The sequence below is a fragment of the Giraffa tippelskirchi genome, chromosome 10, assembly GCF_054371585.1.
Source record: "Giraffa tippelskirchi isolate mGirTip1 chromosome 10, T2T-mGirTip1v1.2.pri, whole genome shotgun sequence".
Classification (NCBI taxonomy): Eukaryota; Metazoa; Chordata; class Mammalia; order Artiodactyla; family Giraffidae; genus Giraffa; species Giraffa tippelskirchi.
Window position 1 is genome coordinate 143,847,286 of NC_137284.1, and position 26,449 is coordinate 143,873,734.

At 39.0% G+C, this 26,449-nt stretch overlaps 1 protein-coding gene and 1 long non-coding RNA gene across 47 annotated transcripts in view; one reads left to right on the forward strand and one right to left on the reverse strand.

Annotated features, from left to right (window-relative positions):
• Nucleotides 1–26,449, forward strand: part of CHRM2 (cholinergic receptor muscarinic 2) — a 688,089-nt gene that overhangs the window by 273,012 nt on the left and 388,628 nt on the right. For 17 of the 46 annotated variants that reach the window (XM_081533027.1, XM_081533026.1, XM_081533066.1 and 14 more), the window contains one exon: nucleotides 22,571–22,730. The exons of 21 other annotated variants lie outside the window; for them this stretch is intronic. The gene's annotated coding sequence lies outside the window, so the exon portion shown is untranslated. Of the gene's footprint in view, nucleotides 1–8,899; nucleotides 9,086–9,846; nucleotides 9,970–10,059; nucleotides 10,160–22,570; nucleotides 22,731–26,449 lie in introns of those variants that run through there. 8 more of the 46 variants (XM_081533034.1, XM_081533044.1, XM_081533078.1 and 5 more) reach the window with 6 other exon arrangements.
• Nucleotides 824–4,159, reverse strand: LOC145523206 (uncharacterized). The gene is made up of 3 exons (XR_014066421.1): nucleotides 3,948–4,159; nucleotides 2,651–2,720; nucleotides 824–1,275 (listed from the first exon to the last, which is right to left on the reverse strand). It is a non-coding gene; the product is annotated as an uncharacterized LOC145523206 (long non-coding RNA).

The following is a 26,449-nucleotide window of genomic DNA, read 5'->3' on the forward strand; positions in this document are numbered from 1 at the left end:
AGCATGCACTTAAAACTGCAGAATATCATTGAAAGAAATTATAGATCTGCATAAATTTTTGAACATCCTATAGTCATGGATCTGAGGAATTAAAACTGTTTATATGAAAATATTCCCTAAATTGATCAATGGGTCAATGCAGTTCATTGTCAGATGCATCGTTCCTGGCTAACTTCATGTGTGCATGCTAAGTTGCTTCAGTCCTGTCTGACTCTTTGCAACCCTATGGACTGTAGCCTGCCAGGCTTCTCTGTCCATGAGGATTCTCCAGGCAAGAATACCGAATTGGGTTGCCATGCCCTCCCCCAGTGAACCTTCCTGACCCAGGGATTGAGCCTGCATCTCTTATGCCTCCTGCATTGGCAGGCGGGTTCTTTACCAGTGCCACCTGGGAAGCCTGGGTAACTTTATATCTATCACTAAAAGAAAAAAGTAGTAATAATACTGTTCACAATACCATTGTTGTACAATTCTGTTTGCACAGAAACAATATGTATCTCTTTGCTTCTGCAGTTCCTGAAGACCATTTATTTAATGCTGGTTGCATCATTACCCATGGTACTGCATCTTCCCTTGTGCAGCCCATGAATATTGGTTCTTGATGAGTCAAAAGTTGTTACTGTGCTTCACTGATAATGAACACAGGGACAAATACTATCCAGAGTGTAAAGGAAAATATAAACAATAATCCATTTTCTGGTCATGTTAAATTTGTGATTTCAAACATAAAATAACACATCTCCAACTACATCTTCTCTTGAATACTTTAGGCAATAATCACTACATTCCTAGGATGTGATCTTCTTTTTTTTTATTGTCCTTATTTTTTTATTTATTTATTCATTTTTGGGTTAATTTAGTCTGGCTAAAATTACATACATTCCTAGGATGTGATCTTCTTATTCAGTGTTGCCCATACTCCTGCCTTCTAAACACTGCCACCAGTGGAGAAGAGAGGCAAGGACTCAGTGTTCAAAGCAAGGAGAATGGTTCCATTCTGAAAGGAATAGTCATCCTTCAGCCAGCATGAAGTCTGACTCAGAAGAGCACAGCCTTACCACATTGATTGGAGACCAGAAGACATTAATCAAGAAGCCCTCATGGCATTGTGGAGTAAATGTCTCATCACCTTTAGAAGACTTATGTGCAGTCACTCCCATAGATTACCTGGAACATGGTTCAAAATTTGTGAAGAGGTTGGCGACCTCCTTGGATGCTGATGAGGGGAGTCCCAAGAGTAAATATTGGATGCCGGCATTCATGCTGTCCTTGGTGCTATATAAAGTGGAGGTCCAACACAGAGAGGTGAGGATCCATGCAGGGATCTCCCCACAGGACCCATGTCCAAGAGCCGACATCAGACCATCATAGCCCAGAGCCCTAAGCTTGTCTGGCATGCTGACTTAGATAAAAGCAATCTTAAACCAATGTGTCAGAACCATCTCGGTGGAACATCTAGTCAACCCCACAGTCTGGTATAGGATCTAACAATACCCTGAAGTGGAGAAGCATGGACTACAGCCCACATAGCTCCTGGTATTTACATAGGGCACTACACCTGAAAAGCACTATTAGCTTTGGCAGGTCCAGCTTCTGGAATGGGACTTAAAATTTTTTGAGGTTGATACTTTCAGTGAAAGGAACACACATGGCACCAGGTTTAGGCTCTAGATTAACTACCCAGAGAACACTGCTGCCCCTGGCTAGTCCTAGGCACAGGAGGGTGACAGAATATTTTCTGGAAGGCATTCCAAAATGTAGGGCCACCTGAAATGTGGGGGCTCAGAGAAGAAAACTTTCTAGTGCAGTTCTAAGAATAAATTGGCAGAGATATCTACTAGTTCACCAAAATCCATTTCTTTCTAGGCAGACAGCAAGATTATATTTCCCAAGCTTCCTTAAACTTAGGTGTGACCAGGTGAGTTCTAGCTAGTGAAATGTGTACAGAAGTGATATGTGCCACTTTCTGACATGACTCATAAAAATTTGCTCCATGACTTTCTGCTCTCTTTTCCCTTGCTTTATTGGATGCTTGTGAGTATTCAAAGTGAGCTTGGGTCCTGTGTATTGAAAATGACATAGGTTAATCTGGCTGCCTGAATCAGAAGTGAAGAAGAACCATGCAATCCCTACCTCAGACTCAACTTTGAGCAAGAAGTGCACTTCTGTCACATGAGACAGCTGAGATGTCAGAGTCTAGCTGTTTTAGCAACTAAACTAATAGAGTAATGTTTTAAAACTGTGTATATTTATGTCAGAATTCTTATTAAACTTAAGCATGTGAAATAATTTAGAAAGGTGCATTATTAGCACTTGAGGCTCACTGTGTAAGCATTTTGCCCTAAAATTAGAAGTAGATGGTAATATTAGTAATGTTACTAATTTCACATGGAAGGAAAATACATAATTTATTTCTAAGAGAAATACATAATACAGGAACATAATTTATCTCAGGTTTAGCAAGGCTCTTGACTACATCTGTCATAAATCTCTACTAGCTATAATAGTTATTAATAAAAAGGTAATGTGTCATCAGCTATGTCAACACAGAAGGAAATTTCTAGTCAAGTTCCATAAAATGCTGTCATTCATTGGTCTGATTTCTCATTTTCACTAGCAAGTTGGATAAAGACAGATGAGAAATACTTACCTAATTTGCAGGTGATGAAAACCAAGAAGAGATAATATAATATGCCAGAGTCAAGATGCAAAATGATTGACTGAAAAGATAAAGTGAAACAAAGAAAATAAAATTTAGCAAAAATAAACGTAAGATACAGAATTTGGTTTTAATGTAAACTACCTAAGTATGATGCTGCTGCTAAGTCGCTTCAGTCGTGTCCGACTCTGTGCCACCCCAGAGACGGCCGCCCACCAGGCTCCCCCGTCCCTGGGATTCTCCAGGCAAGAGTACTGGAGTGGGTTGCCATTTCCTTCTCCAAGGCATGAAAGTGAAAAGTGAAAGTGAAGTCGCTCAGTCGTGTCCGACTCATAGCGACCCCATGGACTGCAGCCCACCAGGCTCCTCCGTCCATGGGATTTTCCAGGCATGAGGACTGGAGTGGGTTGCCAGTGCCTTCTCCACCTAAGTATGATAGATATGGCTTATTTTAAGGAGTAAAATCAAGGACATTTCTGAAAGAAGTAGCATAGGTTCAAAATTTAAAACTTGCCAGATAGGTCACCAAAATGATAACATAGCTGCTTCTTTAAAAAAAAAAAAAGACTCAGATAAAGAATAGAAGTGTAGATAGCTCTGGTACCCTTCAAATAGTAACTCTTAATGGAGGGGTTTTGGCAGTCTGGGGGTGTATTTATTCATATATTTTTTTCATTGTCCCAGTGCTTCTTGTGTGGTCAGCATTACTGGCCAGCAATGCCAGATACATGATAATGCACAAGCCAGGTCAAACCTTCAAGGCATTGTCCTATACCATTTATGACCTTCAAATGTCCTGCAGGATAAGTAAAAGTTGTTTATAATCATCTAAGCTTAACACCTAATCTCACATAGCATTGACCATAAAATATTTCTGCAGGGTATGATTTTTTCCAGGTGTATAACTACTATGTGGCAAGATTGTTCTTTGGTTTTTATTCAGAACTTTACCAGGGGCTGCTTACAATTTCAAAAAAGTATGTCACTTGTGGCTTCACTATTTGCTCCTGTATCAACTATCAGCTGGCATTTGATATTAGTGCATTTATGGAAATATATATATAGATTCCAAATCTCTTTTCTGTTGTGTCTGACATTGTAGTCTTGTGAAAGTATTTAACTATTGAAGTACACATTATTTTATTGTATATCAATAAATTGAGACATTTTTAAAAATGTCTCATATTACACTTAGGATATTAATTTTTTTGAAATTATTTTTTGTAGATAGATTAATTTTCTATTAATCTTTTTAATGATAGTAAAGGCAGCATTATATAATATTTACCATAAAAAGAGGAAGATTCCCTGGGTAGGAAATGGCAACCCACTCTTCTTGCCTGGAAAATTCCATGGACAGAAGAAACTGGTGGGCGGATTGCAGAGTCGAACACACATTGCGTGCACATGCACACACACACAGAGGCATTGGATCACAAAGAGTCAAAAACCGCTGATGTAAACGTCTGTATGTCACCTCTAAAAAGATTTGGTATCCTCTAGAATTTAGAATTGTAGTGAACTTAGTGGATTGTGATATGATCATAAGGAATCTGGAATACAGGCCATTGAAGGAAAATGTCAGATTCTGAGGATCAAGAGGATATAGAGGAAATTAATTGAATATATATTATATGCCAAGATTATACTTATCTAATATTCTTAATTTAAATCTTTTAATTTTTTTTTTTTTTTTTTGCTGTACCAGGTGGTATGTGAAATCTTAGTTCCCTGGCCAGGGATTGAACTTGCATCCTCCTGTAGTGGAAGCACGGAATCCTAATCACTGGACTGCCGGGGGAATCCCCTATATTACTTAAAAAAAAAATGTTGGACATCCCCCGTGGTCCAGTGGTTAAGACTCTGTGCTTCCAATGCAGGGGCCACTGATTTGATCCCTGGTCAGGGAAGTTCCACATGCTATGTGGTGTGGGAAAAAAAAACAAAAAACACTTCTGAGGGATCTCCTCAAAAGTTCGCAATAACCTGTTTAGGTAAATAGGATTTTCATATTTAAAATTGAGGAAACAAACTCAGAGCATTTAAGTAATTTGTCCAAAAGCAAAAGCTATCATGCTTGTTTGTTTTGTAGTTGCTGTGTTTTAAATAGAAGATTCAGACCAAAATCTATTTAGCTTCGAAGCCCACATTCTTAACTGTTGTGCAAGAGAAGATTCATAGGAGCTGCCTCCAGTTACTTGGAAGGGCTGATGTTAGAAAGGGATAGGTCTCACCTGGGCCATTCCAGCAGCTATAAAGCTCAAAATAGAGAAATTAAACAGAACTAGATTTTAGCTCAATTTAAAGTACTTTTATCAAAAATGATTATCTCTTAAAAGAACAGACTGCCCCAAGAAGTACTGACCAGAAAGTTTAACATCAAACAATAGAGACTAGTATCGATGATCTTGTGTCAGAATTCTTGTAGAAAGATTTTCTGCATCTGGGTAAGATATTTGGTCTAGAGTTTTAACTCACTTTTGACTCTGCTCTTCTGAATCACTTAGTTCAACCTTCTATATATAACTTCCTTCTACACCACCTTGACATATGATTATGGAACCACTAGGAGCCTACTCTCTCCTGTATATTCTTGTCTACACTTAATTCATGGAAATCCCCAATATTCCATTTATCCTTGAATATGACCTTAAAATTATTTTTGGAGCAGTGTGGAAGGGAAACATGTTTTTCCAAATAGTTCATGCCATCATAAGATAGCACAAAAGATCAGAAAGATTTTTCTTACTCTGATCTTTTGATTTCTATTTGTTGGATCTTGACATATCTGGAGGTGAACTTACGTTTTCAGATAGCCTTTGATAATGAACCATTACCTATTTGATCTGGCTTCCTATCTGTTGGCCAGTTCTCTCTGGAAGATATTTTCACTTCTGAAAAACTTCCTTTTATGACATGGACACCAGAATAGAACATAATTGTACATATCGTGTTTGTACAAGGTTCAAGGAGCTTATTAAGCACAGATCAGCATCTTGGCCCCTCTTTCAGGAAATCTAGTGAACCTATGGGTTTTAAAACTCTTAAGTATAAGGGGAAAAGCTATTTACCAAACCAAATACACATAGTATAATTAAAGACCTCCTAATGGTCACTCTCAGGATGGATTACTATCCAACACAGCTACAAAAGTAGATTTTTTTCCCCCAGATGTATCAGAACATGAACTTAAAAGGGTCAGAGCTTTTTCAACTTCAGGAGGGTCACATTGAGTCACACCTTGTAGCTATAGTGGTAAAAGGAAATAAAAGAAAGGATTTTTTGACAAAAGAGTCAGTAGTAGATTGCCACTGAGTTGCCCAGGGCACTGGTCTGGAGACTTGACCTCAGAGTTCCCAGACTTTGTGTTTCACTGCCTTCAACCTTGTTGACATTTGCTTGTTTGACTTTGCTTCTTGCCTGCTTCTACATAACAGTGGAAAGGAACACAAACTTCCTTTTAAATATAGATATAGGCCATATAAGGGACATTTGTGGGCTGGTTGAACAGTACAGATTACTTGTTGGGAAAAAGTATTTTCAAATCATGGGCCAAATATTTATGTTAAAATTCACCACTCTTGAGTTCCTAACTTGTTACTACCATTCTAAAAATTAGTAGAACATGTCATGATGCTCAGGGATAATGGCTGTTTTCTGACAGCAATAGGAAGCAATTGTTTGCATAATAACAGTAAATTCTTTAGAGTTTAAAAGAATTATTTCAATCCAAACATATTACAGTCTCGGAAGAGAAGATAAATTTAGAGCCTGTATCAACCGATGATCATCTAGTATATTACCATTATTCAATACCCACAAGCATTAAATGGTTTTCCAAGGCTACACACCTCTATGAATACATATTGACTTAAAAATGACATCTCTTAACAACTTGCCTGATTCTGTTTCAATGATTCCATATAATTACAAGATGTTGGGGTATAGGATTCACATGTTAGTCTTTCAATGCATCGTATACCTAGCAAGATGCCCTGAACTAGAAAGGATTCTGTTGTGCATGTTTTGAGTTAAATGGACATCGTGTGTTTTCTCCTGAACTTTTGTCCCAGTGGGCCTCTGTAACATTTAATCTGCTTCTTGTCTTTTTATTCCCATGAGGACAGTTATTCCTATAAAAAGACCATTAAAATGCCAAGAGAAAAATGAGGGTCTTGGAGAGGTTCTGTTCATTCTCATCATAACATGGATTTGTGAGTAATTTAGCTAATTGAACACAATAAATGCTGCAAGACATGTGAGAATTATTTGAAGGGTGAAGGATACTATTATTTCTGACAGGCTGATGAGGTCAAAGTGCAGATATTGTACAAAGTGGGAAAGTTTTGAGAATAACCAACAGACGTAAACCAAGCTGTCTCAGAGAATCAAATATTTTATCACGCTAGTCATATATGCATGACCTGAAGGGAATCTCAGGCTCTTGACAATACCAAAAAAAAAAATTGTGTCCCAAAGATTTCCCTAGGGAACTTAGTTGTGGGTTTGAAGCCTTGACAACTGATTTAGGCAATGAAAAAATTTACTTAATCCACAATATCGCCCAGAGAAAACCTTAGATTTCCAAAGCCAAATCTATCAAACAAGCAGACTCTCACACAAAACAGGTAGATTAAACAGCATAAAACCACTTTGCTTGCATCCATAAATATAAGAGCAAACTCTATCTGAGCTTCAGCTTCCAACCTACTTGCAAATGATGTCATTATGCAGACCTAGCTTCGGCATGAAGACATAATTAGTATTCAGTCTGACAGAAAACCATTTCATTTAATTCCACTGGCTGAGATCCAACTGGCAGTATATATATGACAGCATACGAAACAGGCACTTTGGGTAAAAGCAGGCTTGGCATTAGTATGCTGAACAGTGACCTGGAATGGGAGCAGGGACAGAGCAAGGTTGGAAGGAGCAAAGGAACTGAAAGGGAGATGTCATTCCAGTTCAGAAACCCACTGAGTTTGTGCTGTAGATGCAAAGGAAAGAAGTTTATTTAATAAAGATTCTTATGCCCTGTTAGTCATGCTGTTTGACAAATTTATGAACATAGTCATGATTAACTTTTAACCTGAAAAATTTACAGAAATTCTCCTGGGAATTTACCTGGAATGAAAATCTGATCCCACATATTAAGTACCTTTTGCAATATGAACTGAAAGCTATGTGCTGTTTCTTTAACATGCTAATTCTTTCTTTGTGATCCTGAGTAAATTTTGCTTGATCTGGAAACTGTCTGTGAAAAGCATTTTATTGACTCAGATTGCAATTAACCAATAATGACATTTAATGCTCCAGATTCATTCTTCACTCTTTCCCAATTCAGTGTCCTGGGACAATGAGCTGACAATGACCATCAGCAGTCTTTCTTTGTTCTAAGGTTTCCCACTGGATTTTGCCAATATGAGGCACCAACAAGAGGTCTGGAGGCTGGGAGGAAGTCCTTGCCAGTTTCCCATGGTTATACTGTTCTCTACCGAAGGTCACCGTTCCTCTTAGGTGACCCTCTCTGTGGAGCACTTTCTCCAAGTTCTTTTATTACTCCTGTTCCTTTTCTTTTTCAGGCCTAAGAATATTGCCTGATCTCATAACCTTCTGGTACCACATCACTGCATTTTTTTCCCCATGTAATTTGCCCATACCTTTGAAAATGGACCTTTTATTCAACTCACCTTAATTTGCCTAATTTTGGCTTGTCATCTGTTTCCTGATTGCTGTTGACAGTGACAGCTTCTGAGATTACTGGACAAAAGTCAGAGTCATCCAGAGGAACTGAAAGCGAATGTAACCAGAGAAGGCCAGGAGAATTTTGCTTCACTGGAATGGAAAAAATAGGGAAATTAATTAGCGGGGTTATGAATAGGAAGGAGTCTTAGAAATCTGAGATGAGGTAATAAGTCATTGTCATTAAATTTGTGTCAAAGATGTGTCTGTAAATTTGTGACTGATCCTTTGAGTCAGTCCCCAGCAAGGGTCCTCCTGCCTGGTGTCCCTCTCACTAGTAGAAGGAGAAGGAGTTCAGTTGGAAGCAACAAGAAGTTTTCCTCTTTCATCAAACAATGGATAGGCACAAGCTGCTGCTCTGTACCTGCTACAGCAGGTGCTCTCCGGACAGGCTGTGGGTGGGGCTGCTTTAAAAGGATTTCATCAGTGGGGGAAGGGGCGGAGCTCTTGCTGGTGGGAACAGCTGCTCTGCTTATGCTCAAGATTGCAGTGCCCGGTGCAGTTTCTGCACACGGCCGGCTGCCGCCATGTTGAACTGAGTGTCTGAGGAGAGCACGGGCTGCCAGCTGAGGTGTCGGCAGCCATTTTGCGGTATGGACTCAGATCTCAAGTACCAGCTGGGAGGCCTCTGGGCCTGGCGACCTTATGAGCCGGTGAAACTAGAAAGCTCAAAGGGAAAATTAGGTTAGACTTTATTATCCACATTCTATTTCCCAGGAATTGTTAATGAGCTTTGACGGTGACAGTGTTTCAAAGGGAGTGCCTTCTGCTTAGGGAAACTCTCGGATTGCAGGAGGAGCTGGTGTTGGTAAAATTGGGTTTGGTATATAAAATTGGCAGGAGCCCCTGTCTATCGTGGTCCGGTTCAGAATAGAGAAGCCACATCTCCTGGAGTAGAGAAGGTTTTCATTCATGCTGACTGATTGCTCTCAATTGTCCATTTCATACCCTCTGCTTTGTCTTGACCAAAAGTTAGTCAGGCTTCTCTCTCCGTTAAAATTCCCTGAATTTTTAGCTTCTCCTGAGTCTGAACAAGAGCTAAAAGGGTGGAACGTTACACCCGTCAGCTTATCCTGGGAACTGACTGCAACCAAACTGTTCCTGTCACACTCCACGGGGCATTTTCTCCTGCTTGTGCAGCTGGTCCGCCCAAGTTTTACTGATCTTCGTTACTCTTCCCGTTGTCTGTAGAGGGAAGGGCAGTTTTCCAGCAGTCACTTCCCTCACGGCTTGGCTCTTCAGACCTAAGTGCTGGGCACGGCTCTGCCAGGGCGCTTCTGCCATCTTGAATGGAAGTGTCCGGCAGCGTCTCTGTCTGGAAACTCTAACCTGATGTGTCAGATGTGTGGCGTCTGACCACAGCGCCCTACAGGCAAGTGAAACTAGACGAAGCACAAAAGAAAGGGTTAGACCTTATCACCTAGATTCCATCTTCTTTTTCCCAGGGACTCCAGTGGGCTTTGGTGCTGGTGCTCAGTTGCTCAATCGTGTATCACTCTTTGAGACCCTACGGACTGTAGCCCGCCAGGCTCCTCTGTCCATGGGATTCTCCAGGCAAGAATACTGGAGTGGGTTGCCATTTCCTTCTCCAGCGGGATCTTCCTAGATTCGACTGGGATCGAAACTATGTCTCTTGCATCTGTCTTTTGCATTAGCAGGTGGATTCTTTACCACTGCAACACCTAGGAAGCCGTAGCAATGGGCTTTGCTGGTGATAAATTCATCAGTAGCAAATGTACTTTGATGATTTTTATAGAAGTAAGTACAAATTTACGTTGATTTATACTTATTTTTTATTTATATCTACAGTTAAGTTGATGATCATGAATGAAAACAAGAGGTCTTACTTGGTTGATACAAGAATCAAGCTTTCCATGATGACCTTGCCGACATTCTTTTTAAGCTCCATAGTCCAGCACTATCATCCCTGCCAGCACCTTCATGAAGGGTGACTGGTGATGGCTTTTCCATCTTTGCATGGGAGCAGCCTCTGGGCTCACTTTTCTGATCTTTTACTCACTCTTTCATTAAGTTACTCATTATTTCCTGGTTAATAAGTCTGAACTTTTCACTTAGAATATAAAATGTCATATTTTTTTATACCTTTAGTTATTTTGTTCTCTTTTCTATAAATATTTTTAAAATGAAGAAATCAAAAGGAAATAAGCAGATGAGACAAAGGCACATATGTAAATAGAAAAGGGTCAGTTTATTGTTAGAAGATTAGACAAAGAGAAGCAGTTACTTAAATGCATAATAAAACATTCTGCTCTTGTCTGTCCCTGCTAAGAATGCTTGCCACTTATACTGGGTTCAGCTTAGGCATACTAGAATGAGTCTTGTGATGATAAAAATAAACACAACCAAAATATATTGCAAATAAACGGGAAATTTTGGCACTTTTTACCTTACCCACAGAGCTATAGAGAATATGCTTATTTATATGATGAAAACTTAGCAGTTTACAGTACATGATTTCTTTGTTCAGTGAATACTTTCTGAGTCCCTACTATGTGTGAGGCAATACCATTATGCTGGGTACATAGCTGTGAATAAATTGTGCATACACCCCTTTTCTCATGGATCTAACATTGTGGTTGAGGGTGGACAGTCAATGAAACATGAGTTAAATATACAGTATGCTAAATAGTGGTTGTTGGAGGAAGTCTTTGAGAGGACTTGACCCCTGGTTAACCCGTGAGCTGGACTCAGGCAATCGGAGGCTCCTGACTTCCTCTGCTGTCCTTGGAATTTACACTCTGTCCACCATTCCCACAGTCAGAGCCACTTTCAAGGACTCAGCCTTGAGAAAATAGTGTGTGGTTGGGACCATCTGGACTGTATAAGTGACTGAATCCCCTTAAATCCTCTATAAAAACCTCTTTTAAAATTCTGGCAGTGGATGTGGAGTTTGTCGTCTTGTGGTACCCAAGACAAGCCTTGTAAGTAAGTTCCTTTGCTGACTAGAACTTCTAACAGTCTGGACTGCTCTGTCTTTTTCTTTAGTCTCTTTTTGTCCTCCCTGTATGGGGGCTTGTTTGAGAACCAACAGTAATAAGAGCTCTAGAGAAAAATGAAGCAGGGAAGGGAAATTAGGAAGTAGTAAGGAGAAGAATTGTTGAAGTTTTATAAGGGGGTATCAGCAAAGGTCTCCTCGAGAAGGTGGCATTTGAATAAAGGCCAAAAGTAGAAGGAGATGCCTATCGATACATGGTTATCTGGGGAAAGCGTAACATTGGGAATAGCTAATCCAAAAGCCTTGAGACAGAAGCTTGTCTTAAATATTGACAAAACAAAAAAGCAAGGATATTAATATGGTTAAAGTAGAGTGAGTGAGAGATTTAGAGAGAAGGAGCTTGTGTAGGCCTGGGAATGGCAAATAAAGAGCCAGATAGTAAATATTTTAGCTTTGCAGGATGCTTAAGGTCTCTAGAATATATTGTCCTCCTCCCATTCCTTCTGCTCTTCTTTTTCTTCCTCTTCTTCCACATTTGCTCCTGCTTCCCCCGTAAAAATTTAAAAAGGATTCTTGGTTTGTGTGCTATAGTGTTCTGGCTAGATTTGACCTGCTGGCAGTAGTTTGATGACCCCTGCTATAGCTTACTTTAAGGGGATGGAAATCAACCATGCTTCACGAGGGCCAGTTTCACTATACTCATGAAAATAGAGTGTAGACAAAAACAGAAGCAGAGAGACAGCAAGTCACATCAGTTACCCAGCCACAGATAATGATGGCATGGACTCGGGTGGCTGCAGTGGAAGTGATGAGTTAGAGTCCAGATTTCTTTTGTAAGAATTGCTGATAAGATCTAATGATGGGTTGGATGTAGGATTTGAGGGCTGCAGATAAGACTTGGATGATTATTTTTTTTTATTTTGAGTAATTAGGGGAAGGAGTTACTGTAATTGAAATGTGACGTCCTGATGATAAGTGAGAGGGGGAACTAAAAAGTGAACACTGAACTTGGGAAGAAGAGGCCATTGCTATCTTTGAAAGTTTTAGTGGTGTTTTGGGGAGTTAAACTTGATTAAATCAGGCTTTTGGGGGAACAAAGAAGATATAAAACTTTTTAAAAAATAAATTTCTACTTTTAAAAATATCGTAGGAATTAAGTGATAAGTGAAAGGGGAAAGTTAAAAAGAGGTCTTTAAAATGACTTTTTAGGATAGTAGAAATTATAGGAGGTTTGTGTGCTTACAGGAGTGTTGGTCCAGTGAAGGGAAAGTTGATACTACAGGAGAGGAGAAATGCTAGAATGATGTCTTTGAGTAGTGGAGAGAGGATGGGACATAACCAACAGATGGAACGGGAGGACTTAGCTAAGACTTTAGACACTTCAACTGTCGTAACAGGGAGGACAGGAGGAAGCAGATATAGGTGGGTGGGTAGATGTATAGTGAGAGATGGTGGAAATCATTCTTGATTTCTTCTGTTTTCTTAGTGAAAGAGAAAGTAGGCCATCAGCTGAACATAAATATTGAGGATGAGGGGCCACAGGTTTGAAGTGAATAGCTTGTGAAATGGTTGTCTGTGAGGAACTGTTAAAGGGTTGCCAAGAAGGTTCCATTTGAGGTTAGTGAATATGCATTGAATGTAAGACTAGCCAGCATGCCTGTAATTTTCTCTGAACACTTTCATCTGCAAAATAGCAAAAGCACTGGATTTAACCAAGTTTGTTGAGAAAAGAAAAGGTCAAAATATTGGAGGTGAATGTAAGGAGTGATTATAATTTGGACCATGATGTATCATGTGATGAAAGAGATAAATAAAAGACTGAGGGAAAAGGGGCAGTGAAGGGGAGGCAGGATTAATGGATTATAGGTTTCAATGGGGTTGAAGAATATTACAAGTTGGGACATTGGATAGAGGGAGCTAGAAAAATGGGAAATGGTGGACAGAGAGTGGGATGTTTAAAATTAGATTTGAGGGGCTTGTAGTTTTTGGTAAAGACAAAGTCTGGGATATGAAGTTATGGGTGTGGTAGGGTGGGGAATAAACTCATTTTAGAGAACTGAAAATTTGAAATAAGCATTTACATGAAAATTTAAACCATGAAGCATTGTCTCAAGTATATTGTTACAGAAAGTGACAATCAGTCAAGAGCTAAAATCTTTGAGGAATAAGCATAAGTGATACTGGCAACGATTTATAACAAGGAGAGATGTGATAGTATAACTACAGAAGAATCAAAATTTGTTTTGCTTATTTTAATGTTTGTTTTAGGGAGAAAAGGAGCAGGACATTCTAGCAAAAGGAAGGGGACTGTGATCCCGGTGTTAGGGAAGGAATGAAGACAAAATAAACATTAATTGTTAGGGCTGCTGGGTAAGTCAGGTTTCAGTAGAAGAAGTCAAAAAGGGAAATATAAAAAACAGATGGAGAATATGGTGAATTTTGCTGATGGCTGACTATGAATTTCCAGAGTTAAGAGCGGATGAGTTTGAGGAGTTATGTAGAAATGAAAAGATAATGAATTTCTAGGGAATTAGAGTTGGAGGTTGAGAGGTTGAGGTTGGAAGTTGAGATTAAGGGATTAATCTGGGAGTTGTGAGCTTCCTTTTGACAGAGGAAAACAGTTATAAAGAGCACTGTGATCTTAGTGTTGTTACTCTCAAGGCAATCAGGACTGGGCTGCTGGGAGGGGAGGAGTAGGCATCTTGTCAGGGGCATGCAGAGATTTGGGCTTTGTTTTTCTCCTGCCAGAAAGAAATGGAGGTGGAAGATGATGGGGGAGTGGTCTTGTACAGATTAATATGTGTGGGTATTTTAAATGACAATGTAATTAATAAGAATTATTGTAATAGAGTTATCTTTTTTAAAAAAATTCATTGTCATCGTCATCTTGTTTGTAACAATGATATATCAAGTAATTATCCTCTTTCAGGTATTATAATTAGAGTTTACATAAACTTTATATTGTTGACTTCTCACAAAAGTGTTAGGAAGAAGATATTATGAACTCCATTTTGAAGTTTTTAAACCTCAAACAACTGAGGTCCACAGAGATTGAGGAGCCTGTCTGGGTCTCACAGTGAGTGGTAAAGAAATCAGACCTGGGCCATGTAATTCCCAAATCACTCTTTCTTATAATATCTGAATCTCCACTAAAGCACAGACCCATTGTCTCGCTTTTCAATTGTTTCACTTGGATCTTTTCTCTTTGTGACAACAGTTAGAAGTCTATACATGGTAGATATGTAGGCCTTTCTATTGATGGATGATTTTCTGAAGATGATATTATTTAGAGAAAACTAAATATTAGCTGAAAAACTCTATTTTATTAGTGATGTCAAAAGTAATGATTTCCTCTAGGCTTGGTACAGTCCAACAGAAAAAATTCTGATTTATGGACTAATTGATTTTTGCCATAACTCAGGGAAGTGAAGATTTCCATGGTCTTTGCTTAAAAGAGAATGTAATTATCCTTGCTTTTATTTATTTATCCTGCTTGCTGTTATCTTCAAGCTACTCCCTTCGTTTAAATGCCCTCTTCAGTCATTTATCTTTGGACTTTTTCTAGTGATTAATGTTGGGCTAATTTAATATGTTAGTTTGAATTTGGTTAACCATGGGACCAGTGACCCACTACTGTAGATATTATAGAGTGACACCATACAAAGGCATTTCTCATCACAGCTTAATAAATAATAAACCTCACTATCTTGGGCAACAGTATCTGTTTTTGAAACTGGCTTTATCATTTCTCTTTTCAAGCTTGCAGTGGTAGAGAACCTGCTCAAACCAAGATGCAAAAAGACTTGCTTTTGAAATTAGAAAAGATTCACAAGTTTCACACATTTCAGAACTTTCTATATTCTATATGGGTATAATTACTTTGTTTATCTAGGTTTCTCCTTTCTCACCTTTCCATATTCTTACTCACATTTATAAGAACTCTTCAACCTTAAGCACCACATATAAATTGAATGTATTTCAAAATTACAAAAGGAAAAAATTGTGTTTTGTTGATTATCTTCTCCACTTATCTTACCCAAAAATCTACATGATGGAAATAATATTCCAAAACTAATAAAATCATCACCATCAATCCAAACATGACAAACTATGAGCAAACATTGATCAGAAGCAAAGCATTCAAATGACTCTTATCTGTCAGAGGAATAACTATCTCATTCAAGACTATAGTATTATTATCTTCCAAAACTATATAATCAATGAGACTATAATACTATCTTCTTTCTTTGGAAGTGTAGCATTGAGATTTATAATAAGAAATATATATGTATATTATGACTGAGTGACTTTCACTTTCATATGTATATATATTATAGTCTTTGTCATTTCTGGCACAAAGTTCCTAAACCCTTTGGAGTGTTTTGTGCTAAGAGCTATGAAGGAGTCTTTGGCTATGTTAACAAGGTGACTTTTGGAAAGACCTTTGAGGCAATATTAGGACTAGATTGGTTGCCAGGGAACCAACCATATGATTAGAGTTTTTGTACTTTTAGAACCCCACCTGCCATCACAGGCTCTGGGGAGGAGCAGGGGGTTGAAAGTTAAATCAATCACTAGAGGTCAATGATTTAATCAACCATGACTATGTAACAAAGCCTTCCCCCTAAAAAACAATAAACAAAAAGACCCCAGAAGGACAGGCTTTATAGACCTTCCAGGCTGGTGAGCAGGTGGAGATTTAGGGATAGTGGTGCACCTAAAGAGGACATTGAAGATCTAAGCTCTGCCCTTTTCCTTATACCTTGCCCCATGCATCCATGCATCTCTTCTACCTGGCTACTCCTGAATTTATATCCTTTCTTATTGGGGTATAATTGCTTTACACTGTTGTGTTAGTTTCTGCCGTACAGCAAAGTGAGTCAGCTATATGTATACATATATCCCCTTCCTCTTGGATTTCCCTCCCACCCCATCCCTCATCCCACCCTTCTAGTCATCACAGAACACCAAGCTGAGCGCCATGTGCATATAGCAAGTTCCCACTAGCTATTTATTTTACACATGATAGTGTATATTTGTCAGACTTTCCTGGTAGCTCAGCTGGTAAAGAATCCTTCTGCAATGCAGGAGACCCCGGTTTGATTCTTGGGTTGGGACGATCCCCTGGAGAAGGGATAGGCTACCCACTCCAGTATTCCTAGGCTTCTCTGGTGGCTCAGATGGTAAAGAATTCCTTTGCTATGTGGAAGACCTGGGTTAGATCCCTGGGTTGGGAAGATCCCCTGGAGGAGGGCATGGCGACCCACTCCAGTATTCTTGCCTGGAGAATTCCCCTGGACAAAAGGTACCTGGCAGGCTCCAGTCCATGGGGTCACAACGAGTTGGACATGACTGAGTGATTGAGCACAGCACAGTGTCAATCCTACTGTCAACCGTAATACTAGTTCATCCCACCCTCTCCTTCCCCCCATGTCCACATCTCTGTTCTTTATGTCTGTGTCTCTATTCCTGTCCTGCAAATAGGTTCATCTGTACTACTTTTTTTAGATTCCAAATGTATTGGTGATATAGTGAGTAAAATGTTTATCTGAGTTCTGTGAGCCACTCTAGCAAATTAATTGAACTCAAGGAGAGGATTGTTGGAACTTCTGATCTGTAGCCTGTAGGTGAAAAGCACAGGTGACAACCTGGACTTGCCTCTGGCACCCTAAGTGAGAGGGGGACAGTCTTGTGTGACTGAACCTTTAACCTGTGGAATCTGATGCTACCTACCAAGTATATAGTGTCAGAATCAAGCTGAATTCTCAGATACTCTTCTGGTATCTAAGAATTCTTTGCTGGTGCTGTGGAAACCATCCTCCTCACTCACTCAATTTTGAAATTGGTGGCCAGAACATAAAAAGAGGAAACTTCATCTTATTGGGTCTAATCATGAGAGCTTCATATTAGAAAAAAAATATTAGCATCCTATGGAATAAGAAGGAATTGAAGACATAAAAATACTTAGGGTCTTGGTGAAAACTGTGAAGAATGCTGATAATCAAAGTTTAGCTGGTCAGCAATAGTATAATTTGCAGGACAGAACAGGACAGCTAAGATTAGTAATTATTTCTGAACATTAGGTTCATATTTAAAATAGCATAATTTGTCTTTCTTACCCTTTTCCAAAGAGACAGGGAGCATATTTAATTTAGAGGCTATATTTTATTTATCTTTATAAAATGGTGGAGATCCCAACAGATCTTCCAACCATTCTTTTAATCAGTTGTTCATATATGTATTCTATCAAGAATGATTGCATGTCTACTGTGTATGTCAGGCACTCTGCTGTGTCAAGAAATAGAGAAATAGTTCATGGACCCTATTATCATTCTCTTATTCACTTGTTTACTCATTGATTTAGCAAGTATTGATCAAAAGCTCATTATTTGTCAGGTATTACTTTAGGCATTTAGAATACATCAGTGAATAAAATATAAATCCTTGCCCCTGTGAAGCTTATATTCTAGAAGGAGTAACAAAAAATAAACAAATAACACAATAGATATTATATAGAAAAAGTAAAAATACTTTGGAGAAAGTGATATATTAATGTGAAGAGGCCCAAGAGGGCTAGTGTTGAAGTGAGCTGCAGGCTGTGATTTTAAGAATGGTAAAATCTTCTCTTTTGAAAAGATGGCACTTGGGCACAGACCACAGAATGAGTTATTCATGTGGCTCTCTGGGGAAAGGATATTTTAATAAGAGGAACGCCCAGTGAAAAGGCCCTGAGTTATTATAATCCAGTAAAATAAGGCAGAAGTAAGCAGTAAAGCAGTAGTAGGAGCTGAGGTCAGAGAGGGTTTAGAGAGCTTCATGATGTGGGCCCTATCTGGATGTGGCTTTCTCTCCACATGAAATGGGGAGCCATGACAGAGTTTGAGCAGAGAAATACAAGCTGACTGATACTCTAAAAGGATCACTCTGGTTGCTTTGTTGAGAATGGAATACTTGAAATCAAGAGTGATCAGTTAGAAAGTTACTGCAGAAATCCAGACTCATGTTGGTAGCTTGGGCTATAAAAGTAGAGAAGGGGTAGTAGGAAATGACTAGATTTCGCATATGTTTTGAAGGTAGAGCCAAGAGAGTCTCTTGATGAATTGTGTGTAGGTTATGATATAAAAAGAAATATCAAGGATGACTCTAAAGGTTTCACAGATTTCTTAGATTAATGAACAAGAAAATCAGTAGTTAACATGTAGTGCAAATAATACTACAGGTATAAGTACGGCCTGGGCTTTCCTGGTAGTTCAGTGGTAAAGAATCCATCTGCCAATGCAGGAGGCGGGGGTTTGATCCCTGCATCAGGAAGATTCCCTGAGAAGGAAATGGCAACCCACTCCAGTGTTCTTGCCTGGAGAATCCCAGGGACGGCGGAGCCTGGTGAGCTGCCATCTATGGGGTCGCACAGAGTTGGACATGACTGAAGCGACTTAGCAGCAGCAGCAAATAATACTACAGGTATAACTATGGCCTGGGCTTTCCTGGTAGCTCAGTGGTAAAGAATCCATCTGCCAATGCAGGAGGCAGGGGTTTGATCCCTGTATCTGGAAGATTCCCTGAGAAGGAAATGGCAACCCACTCCAGTATTCTTGCCTGGGAAACCCCATGGACAGAGGAACCTGACGGGATACAGTCTATGGAGTTGCAAAAGAGTTGGACATGACTTAACAACTGAACAATATAAGTGTGATCTACTAAGAGCCTTGAATTGGTATTAACATATTGAAATTAGACATGGCACTAAGGAAGACTCTCTAGAAGAGTTACTATTTGTACTGAGTTTTGGTAAGATAGGCAGGTGTTTATGAGTTGAAGAAAGTAAGGGCAGATAATAATGCAGATTGTAGAGAAAGAAGCAAGTAAAAAGGCAAGAAGACTCAAGGAATACAGGTGAATGGATGAGAGAGGAGAATAGAAGAGTAGACAGCAGGAAATCATGCACAACTTATATACTAAGTACAAACTTAAGCTTTGTCAAGAATTTCAGGGATAGCCTCTGGAGTGTGTTAAGCAGAGGTATGAGATAATTGATAAAAAGTTTTGAAATACTGTGTCAGAGAAGATATGAGTGATTAGTTCAGTTACAATACTAAGTGAGAGTGTGGATAGCCAAGGTGAAATGATTAATAAGGCTGACTTCATGCATCTAAGCTCTGGAGAAAGGTCCAGTTGGGGATTTAGGATGGAGAAGCATAAGCATATAGGTGATAGCTAAAATCACATATTGGATAATTTCACTTAAAAAAGAAAGAAGAAAAACATACTGCTGAGAACAAAGACAAGTAAAGTACCAACATTTAGAGGCAAATAGAATGAAAGGTGGCCTTCCCCAGTGGCTCAGTGGTAAAGAATCCGCCTGCAATGCTGGAGCCGCAGGAGATGCAGGTTCTATCCCTGGGTCAGGAAGATCCCCTAGATGGAGCAACCCACTCCATTATTGCTGCCTGGAGAATCCCATGGACAGAGGAGCCTGGAGGGCTACAGTCCATAGGATCATAAAGAGTCTGAAGGTCACAAATACAACTGAAGCAACTTAGCAGAATGAAAGGTGTCTGAAAAGAAAACATGAAATGGGAAGAGAGGAAGGTGTTTCACAAGAAAGGAGTGTAGTAGAAAGGTGAGAATTTTATGAAAGAGAAAGTGATCAACAGTGCCATGTGCTCTGGATCCTCGGGAGAGGAGGTAAACATGTTCCATTGGGTTGCCATTATGACACTCCCAAAATGTTGTGCTTCATGATCCTAGAAGACAATGTAGAAGCTTCTGAACAAAGAGTGTGAAAAGTCATTAGTACTGAGAAAAGCTAAACATAGACTCCCAATTCATAACGTGGGCCAACATTTGTAACTCCAGGCAAGTTATAGTAATTAGATACAGGAGCTCAATACGTCTGGTTTCTTTAATCTTTTCCTCTAAGAATATCTTCTCTCTGTTTTTATATGTGTGCTGCTATTTTAACAAAAATATATGTGTTTTGGTAGTCAAAACTTGGGATTTATTTCTCTGTCTTCCTATGGAAGAGGTATTTTTTTCCCTCCTGTGGCAGAAACACAATTTGAAGAGTAAAAAAGCGTTCATTCAATATGAGTGAATAAAAATAAAAACAGTCTCAGTTCTAAAGAGATGACTAGTCATTGTAAACCTTGTCAATTGGTGGCAGATACAGTGTACTAACAGTAGGACACAGGTCCCCTTAATTTCTAACCATGGCACCTATTTGTAAATAATACCACTGTATATGAGGAACATGATAAATAAATGTGAAAAGGTAAGAACAACACATTTTTTTCATATAGAACTAACTCAAAATAGAATCCCCTGCTAATGGCTGGGTCAGAAGGGCCACACCGTATATAGTGTTCTAGAAATACCTTTGTTGCTGTGGGCCTGCTAATCACTTTTTCGCACTTATATACTTGTTTTCTTACTTTTCAATTTACACTTCACATCTGTCTTTTAGAAATAATTGTTATTATAATTTTTTCTAAAAGTATGAATAATTCTAAAAATAGACCAATGGAATACAGAGAAAATATCCCAACTTCTTTTCTAGCAGGAGGAGTGGTACAAGTTAACATTCTACATGACAAAGAAGATAAGAAATGCCTGCAGTACAAAGAAGTAGAGCTTAAATTAAATCTGACTTAACTTTAAAAAGTGTGTGAGAGAAATGGCTTTGTTAGGAACAACAGAAATACCAAGTATCTCTAAGTAGATGTGACTAAGAATAGATTTTCATAAATACACGATCCAAATGATCCCTGACAGCTAGTACATGGAAATGATAAAAACAAACATCTACCATAAATATTTATTAACAAAAAGTTTTTAAAGCTAAGAAAGATCTTATTATATTGTGCAAAGCAACACCTTAAGCAAATAGTTGTTTTCCACCTCAGTATTTCACTGTTTGGGCTTCCCTGTTGGCTCAATGGTAAAGAACCTGCCTACCAAGCAGGAGACAGGGGTTGTGGGTTCCATCCCTGGGTCAGAAAGATCCCCTGGAGAAGGAAATGGCAATCCCCTCCAGTGTTCTTGCCTGGGAAATCCCACGGACAGAGGAGCCTGGTAGGCTACAGTCCATGGGGTCAAAAAGAGTCAGACATGACTTAGGGACTAAACAGTGTTTTACTATGTTTACACTCTAAGACATGTATTTACTCTTCTGACTGTGAATATAAAGAACATAGACCAGAACCATTAAGATCTTACTGTTATGAACACCTTGTCCCAGTCCTCATTTTTTCTTTCAAGTCTACAATGTGTCGTGTGCTTGAACTGTACTTTCCAGCAGCCTCTGTCACCTTTCATCTGTCTCTGGTGCTCTCCTACCAGACTTTCCTGGATAGACACTGGAGGGTTCAGTTCAGTTCACTTCAGTTCAGTCACACAGTTGTGTCCGACTCTTTGTGACCCCATAGACTGCAACATGCCAGGTTTCCCTGTCTATCACCAACACTCGGAGCTTGCTCAAACTCATGTCCATTGCGTTGGTGATGCCATCCAACCATCTCATCCTCTGTTGTCCACTTCTCCTCCTGTCTTCAATCTTTCCCAGCATCAGGGTCTTTTCCAGTGACTCAGTTCTTTGCATCAGGTAGCCAAAGTATTGGAGTTTTAGCTTCACCATCAGTCCTTCCAATGAATATTCTGGACTGATTTCCTTTGGGATTGACCGGTTGGATCTCCCTGCAGTCTAAGGGACTCTCAAGAGTCTTCTCCAACACCACAGTTCAAAAGCATCAATTCTTTGGTGCTCAGCTTTCTTTACAGTCAAACTCTCACATCCATACATGACCACTGGAAAAACCATAGCTTTGACTAGACAGACATTTGTTGGCAAAGTAATGTCTCTGCTTTTTAATACACTGTCTAGGTTGGTCATAACTTTCCTTCCAAGGAGCAAACATCTTTTAATTTCATGGCTGCAGTCACCATCTGCAGTGATTTTTAGAGCCCCCAAAAATAAAGTCTGTCACTGTTTGCACTGTTTCCCCATCTATTTGCCATGAAGGGGTGTGACCAGATGCCATGATCTTAGTTTTCTGAATGTTGAGTTTTAAGCCAACTTTTTCACTCTCCTCTCTCACTTTCAACAAGAGGCTCCTTAGTTCCTATTCACTTTCTGCCATAAGGGTGGTGTCATCTGCATATCTTAGGTTATTGATATTTCTCCCGGCAATCTTGATTCCAGCTTGTGTTTCTTCCAGCCCAGCGTTTCGCATGATGTACTCTGCATATAAGTTAAAGAAGCAGGATGACAACATACAGCCTTGACATACTCTTTTCCCGATTTGGAACCAGTCTGTTGTTCCATATCCAGTTCTAACTGTTGCTTCCTGACCTGCATACAGATTTCTCAGGAGGCAGGTAAGTTGTTGTGGTATTCCCATCTCTTGAAGAATTTTCCACAGTTTATTGTGATCTACACAGTCAAAGGCTTTAGCATAGTCAATGAAGCAAATATTTTTTTAGAACTCTCTTGCTTTTTTGATGACCCAACAGATGTTAGCAATTTAATCTCTGCTTCCTCTACCTTTTCTAAATCCAGCATGAACATCTGAAGGTTCACGGTTCGCATACTGTTGAAGCCTGGCTTGGAGAATTTTGAGCGTTACTTTGCTAGGGGTGAGATGAGTGCAATTGTGCGGTAGTTTGAGCATTCTTTGGCATTGCTTTTTTTGGGGATTGGAATAAAAGTTGACCTTTTCCAGTCCTGTGGCCACTGCTGAGTTTTCCAAATTTGCTGGCATATTGAGTACCGCACTTTAGCAACATCATCTTTTAAAGTTTGAAATAGCTCAACTGGAACTCCATCACATCCACTAGCTTTGTTTGTTGTGATGCTTCCTAAGGCCTGCTTGACTTTGCATTCCAGGATGTCTGGCTGTAGGTGAATGATCACACCATTGTGGTTATCTGGGTCATGAAGATCTTTTTTGTATAGTTCTTCTGTGTATTTTTGCCACCTCTTCTTAATATCTTCTGCTTCTGATAGGTCCGTACCATTTCTGTCCTTTATTGTGCCCATGTTTGCATGAAATATTTCCTTGATGTCTCTAATTTTCTGGTGGATTAAGACTATGATATTGATATTGTGATATTTATGCAGCAGCCTAAAAGCCAGCTGTCCATTTCTTGCTTTCTTGTCCATCCCAGTGCTGGATTTCCTTGAGGAGCACAACCTTTCTCTGGAGATCCAATAGTACCAAATTTAAGGACTGGAGAAGAGCAAGTCTTAAATTTGAAGTAAACATAGATCCATAATTCCCTGCTCCACCTTTGTTTCCTGATTCCTGTAGCCTCTTTCACCTTTCACTTCATAGGCACAATAACTTCATTTATTTATCCAAAATGTATTGAATGCTAGTTCTGTACCCTGCTCTTTTTTTGTGCAAAGGGTTCAGTGGTGAGTAAGATTCAACACTGTGAGAACAGAGTCCTGAGTTTCAAGGAGGAGGCTTACAGTCAATGGTGTGGATAACTGTGCAGGCAGTTTCTTTACTGCCTGAACCACCAGGGAAGCCAGATAAGGAAGAGCAGTGGGAAAATATTTGGAGAGCTATGGGCTACAGGCAAAGGGCTAAACCTCTACTTCTTTTGTGTTTGTCTGGGAGGCCAAGTTCAGTATTGTTACTCTTCTCCCACTGGGCTGTTCCTAAGGTCTAGAATCTGAGATATGTTTAATTTCAGCCTGATGTTATATAGTTTTTGTATTTATTTTCAAGTGTCCCTAAATAATTACCTGTCAAACAAAGGGGCATCAGATTTTGAAAGCCCTTCTCTATTGTCATATCCATATCTAAGAAGGCTTTCCCATTGTTCATAGTAATTCTTCTTTTTGGAAACTCATCTAGCATTTTGTTCCCTTTTTATGGCAAGTTTTCTTATTCTAAATGGTATAATATTTGTCTGAGTGCTATTCTTGATTTCATGAATTTGAGAGTATGATACAATATTTTTCAAAAGAAACAGACTTATGAAGTTATTGCCTTTTGCTCTTTCATACCACATATACTCTTCCACTTACGGGAAAAAAGGTTAAAACCAGCCCAGCATCCAAGACTAGTCTTTGTAAATAATACAGCAGAGTTCTTACATTCAACATAGTCATCAGGTATGAAGCTGGAACTTATTCTGAAGCTTAGTTGGCTATCAAAGGTAGGATATTCATCCTCACACTCCTTACATATGGACTATTGACATTTTTCTGTCTTATATTATAAATCCAATGCAAAGTGAAAGTTAAATCCTCCAGCTAAAGATTTGTGATCAACTTCATAAAGCAAGAACATGTAACTTTGTTTATGTCAGCACTTAGAAAGTGATTATATCTGTGACAGAAATGTGGCAGGGGCAGGGGGGAGGTGAAGAAGGTGGTATTACATTTCAATAAGCATTTGGAAATCTTTGTAACTTAAGGCTGTACAAATAGACCTAACCAAAAATGGAAAAGTTATGGCTATTTGTGATGGATATTCCAGCAGTGATATATTATGTTCTTTTGCATTTTTGTTTATTCAGCTTGATGGAGGATATAAAAAGGTGCTTTTGATTAAGCACTTTAATATCTTATATTTAGAGAGTACCTTTCACTCCAGAAGTCTTAATAAACTATGTTTATAGAGCTTTATAAATCTTAAAAAGTATTAGACTTTTCTTTACTGGGAATGGTAGGAAGTCATCTGTGGTAGACATCTGCCCCACTGAAGGAGGTGAGAAATTCAAGTCAAGCTAACCAAGGTAGATAAAGTTGGTACAGAAATCTACTAAAATTCTAGCTATTGGACAAATCCTGCCTTGGCTTATGAGTTTGAGGAGGGAGGAGTCAGGTGAGAAGATGAATTAATCTGTTTAATTAATTGATTAATCTCCTATTTAGACAGTTGATGTTGAGCTTCTTTGTTCCTGCTAGTGTGTGAGAAAGGTTTCAAAGTTTTAGTATTTCCTGTCTGAAACCATGAACTCATTTCCATCTGCTTTATTAAAAAGTAAGAAAAATGCTTCATGAATTATCTACTTAAACTTTTCTAAAATATTTTGTTTGGGACCCATTTATCCTATAGTTAGAATGAAGAATAATGGTGCACATTTATGATGGTGTGTGTGTTAGTTGCTCAGTCGTATCTGACTCTTTGCAACCCCGTGGTCACTGGGTTCATATTGTCAATATGAGTCACTGTTCTTATAAAAGTTTCAGGTGCTCATTCTTGACAACTAAAAAAAACAACCAAAATGCAGCTAATTAGCTATAAGAATGGAACTAAAATTGTAATCTACAAGCCATACATTAATTTTCATGTTCTTGAGACTTTAAGTGGCATTCAGTATTTAATATTCAGTGTGAATTCCCCCCCCTCCTTCTCTCTGTGTCTGTCTTTCTGTCTGTCTGTTTCTCTCTCACACATACACATCCCACCCTTATCTCTAATTGAAGGAATCCTAAATCGTGATTCAAGAGACCTCTAGGTTAATCTTGATTTTTGTTGTTAATGAAGTTTCTGGCCAATCTCTCTCTAACCTTAGTTTATATTACTGTCTATGCAATGCAGTAATGGAGAAAGTTGATATATTATGATGTATGTGTGTGTGTGTGTGTGCTCAGTTGTGTCCAACTTCTTTGCGACTTCATGGACTGTAGCCTGCCAGGCTCCTTTGTCTGTGGAATTTTCCGGGCAAGAGTACTGGAGTGGGTTGTCATTTCCTACTCCAGAGGATCTTCCCAACCCAGGGATCAAACCTGCGTCTCTTGTGTTTCCTGCATTGGCAGGTGATTCTTTATCACTGTGCCACCTGGGAAGCCCCATGGTATGTTAAATATATTAATCATCTGAGGAATTTGTATGACTCGTCCAAATCTCACTAGTAAAGTTAAAATTCTTCTAGGTACTATAAAATCATTTCATAATCTAAACTTTACAACTGCATTAATCTTTTTAGACTACTATGTTATCTCTTACTGCATGAAGTTAGGCATGAATGGATTTATGGCTTGAATGGAAATTGGGCTATAAAAGCTGCCCAATTTCCATTGGAAACTTTAAAATTCTGAATTATTTAGTACTTATCTACAAAACATTCAGCTGAAT